This window comes from Coenobita brevimanus, chromosome 69, assembly GCF_032717465.1.
Source record: "Coenobita brevimanus isolate Jiangsu-jjx chromosome 69, ASM3271746v2, whole genome shotgun sequence".
Lineage (NCBI taxonomy): Eukaryota > Metazoa > Arthropoda > Malacostraca > Decapoda > Coenobitidae > Coenobita > Coenobita brevimanus.
In genome coordinates this window covers 13,587,296-13,590,814 of record NC_137022.1, presented here as the reverse complement: position 1 = coordinate 13,590,814, position 3,519 = coordinate 13,587,296, and the positions used below count along the sequence as shown (strand labels likewise).

The following is a 3,519-nucleotide window of genomic DNA, read 5'->3' as shown; positions in this document are numbered from 1 at the left end:
CGGTCTGCTTATTTTATAACCCTATCAGTGTGCCAACTTGTGTTTGAAAAAACACATAAGGATATCTTAACACATATAATCAAAACCTCATAAATAAATGGTATCTTCAAAGGCTTTTGAGAAAAAAAATTATATCTTTGCTTTTCAGTACACTGCTTTCTTAATTTCTTACCCTGCCTGTCATATTAGCAATAAGGCCATCGAATACACCCGCACAATTGTATATATATATATATATATATATATATATATATCATCAGCCGTTTGAGTGTCCACTGCAGGACCGGCCTATTCGGACTGAAATGGGGACGAAACAGCCAATGTATCTCTACCAAGTGACTTAGGCTGTCTGGTAGAGATTGTATGTAGGATGAGAAGTGCTTGTGAGTGTAATTGTAGTGTTGGAGTGGCTTTGGATGTGTGTGTAGTCTGTGAACCAGGTGTAATCGGCCCCGCTCAAGCCAATTTGGTGCAAGCATACTTAGTATGCAACACCGGTTGAACCACAGCACACCGTTATGTCCGCCAAACAGTACGTGGCCAGAAAAAGGCTCCCAATGTTTATTACCCTGGTGGGGCGCGAACCCTCCTCTTCAGTGTACGAAAATGCACACTTTACCACTGTAACACAGAGGCTCCATATATATATATATATATATATATATATATATATATATATATATCTGGGGGAGGCGGTGGCTCGATCGGTAGAGAGGTGGCCTGTGGTTCCACCGGACCCAAGTTCACATCCCCGCTGGGGCAGGGAACAGTTTAAGGATTTGAATTTCATCTAAAGCAGACTTTACCAATCTACTAGAAGACCCTCTGACATGTCGTAAAAATACCCCCCCCCCTAATACCAGAACACCAGTCCTGTATGAGACAGCCCTAGCATGTATTCAGTATGGACAGTGGGTGTTAGTGCCGAGGTGGTGACATGTAGAGCTGTATGATATGTAGGAGGACTACTGGGCCTTAGGAGCAGGCTGTAAAGCTTATTCCCAGGGTCGAACACACATATATATATATATATATATATATATATATATATATATATATATATGTAATGATAATTGTAATGATTGTCTGTAGTTGTTAATTCTGTAACAATGTAACCACATAACTGGTCGTACTAGGTACTTATTCGCTGGCGCTTAGGTCTGGCAACACTGTATACTAGTTGAGTTGGGAGCGAGTCTGTAGGTGTGGTGTCAGTTCGGGAGAAGCAGGCAACCAAGCCAGGTGTGTATTCTAATATACAGTCTAGTGATATTTTACTTGTTGATTATTGTGTTGTACGAATGTCTGTGTTCCGTTCCTAGTCTAAAGATATTATGCTTGTTTCAGATGTATCATAGTTTTATGTTGAGTAAAGCCTACATATAGGACCTGATGTGTTTTGCTACCCCACATCATTTTACTCAACATAAAATCTCCGGAACTTCAGGGGCCAGCACCCATCGCTTCGCTACCAGAATAAAGCATCTGCTGAGGCCAGAGCGACTCGACACAGACCCCAGCTCATCGTCGGCAGCGCAGGAGTGGAGACATTGGCAACAGACGTTTGAAAACTTTCTGGAAGCAGTGCCAGGAGAAAAAGTGGACGAGCTCAGGCTCCTTACCAACTTTGTGTCTCTGAAAGTGTATGAAGCTAAATCAGAGTGTACTACTTACGATGACGCTATCAGCACACTGCAAGCTCGCTACCTAAGAATGAAGTGTTTGCACGTCACCGCCTCGCTACTCGCCACCAACAAACTGGTGAGACTCTAGATGAGTATCTCAGTGATCTTAAAGTGTTAGCTAAAGACTGTAATTTCAAGGCTGTGAGTGCAACATTGCATTGTGAGGAATCTATCTGGGACGCTTTCATCAGTGTTCTACTGTCTCCGGCAATCAGGCAGCGATTGTTGGAAAACAAAACTCTCGATCTTGCAACCATGTTTGATCAAGCATGAGCTCTTGAGTCCGCTCAAAAGGATTCAGAGTCGTATGGTGGTGTTCCGTCCTCGCGTCTGGTAAGTGCAGCGTGTGAGAATAACAGTGAATTTAAGCCCGAGGCTGCTTCATTAATGGCTGGCACCAGTATCAAGTGTTTCTTTTGTGGCCTTTTGAGGCATTCACGCATGAAGTGCCCTGCGAGTGAAGCGGTTTGTCACAAGTGTCAGAAAAAGGGTCACTATGCTAAAGTGTGTCGATCCTCCAGTGTTAGTGCCTCAGTAGCCCTTACTGACCATGTTATGCCGGCTAGCGTAACTACAGCGGCCACTCCAGGTGCATTATCCAAAGCTGTTGTTGAAGTTTCAATCAATGGGGTGAAAACTGATGGACTTATTGATAGTGGCAGTTCAGAAAACTTCATTCATCCCGACCTAAAGATGCACGAGTCCCAGAGTACCGTGACTATGGCGAATACTTCACTCTCATCTAAGACATCTGGATTCTGTAGAGTTGATATCAAAGTGAACGGCTGGGAGTATGAAAATGTACGCCTGACTGTATTACCAGAGTTGTGCTCGGACATAATTTTGGGTCAGGATTTCCAGAAGCGGCATGAAAATGTTACGCTGACCTATGGTGGTGACTTGCCCCCTCTCGTTATCTGTGGACTCAACGTGATAAACATTGACCACCTGGAACTATTCGCAAATATAACAGCAGACTGTTATCCAGTTGCAGCAAAATCACGACGTTATTCTACTGAGGATCGTGAATTCATAAGAAAGGAAGTGGAGAGGTTGTTAAGTGAAGGAATTATTGAACCGAGCAACTTTCCTTGGTGTGCTCAAGTAGTGGTTGTAATGAGTGAGTCACACAAGAAACGCCTGGCTGTTGACTACCCGGAAACTATCAACAGGTTCACGCTCCTTGATGGGTACCCCTTGCCTCGTATCGACGACACAGTAAACAAGATCGCTCAGTATCGTGTGTTCAGTACGATTGATCTCTGCAGTGCATATCACCAAGTGCCCATTAAATATGAAGACAAGCCATATACTGCCTTCGAAGCATGTGGTAAGCTATATCAGTTTACCCTTGTCCCATTTGGTGTTACCAACGGAGTGGCTTGTTTTCAGAGGATCATGGATTCCTTCATCAAAGAAGAGGGCCTTGTTGGAACCTTTGCTTATTTAGATGACGTCACCATTTGTGGGATGACTCAGGAAGAGCATGATAGGAATCTCCAGAGATTCCTGGAAGCTGCTAAGAAAAGAAACATAGTTTACAATGAAAACAAGTGTATTTTCTCAACCAGATGCCTCACCATCTTGGGCTATGTGGTGGAGGAGGGAGTGATTCTCCCAGAGCCGGATCGCCTGAAACCACTTCGAGACTTGCCTCTACCGTGGGACATGAAGTCACTCCGCCGTACTTTAGGATTCTTCGCTTACTACTCGCAGTGGGTATATAACTACTCGAGCAAGATTCGCCCACTTAGTGCCACAACTACCTTCCCCCTGACAGAGGAAGCGAAGGAAGCTTTTTTTCAACTCAAGAAAGGCATAGCGTCATCGGTGG

At 44.1% G+C, this 3,519-nt stretch overlaps 1 pseudogene; it reads left to right on the top strand.

The window, feature by feature from the left end:
• The first annotated feature begins 1,392 nt into the window (after positions 1 to 1,392).
• On the top strand, positions 1,393 to 1,958 carry LOC145406136 (uncharacterized; annotated as a pseudogene).
• Positions 1,959 to 3,519: the final 1,561 nt, after the last annotated feature.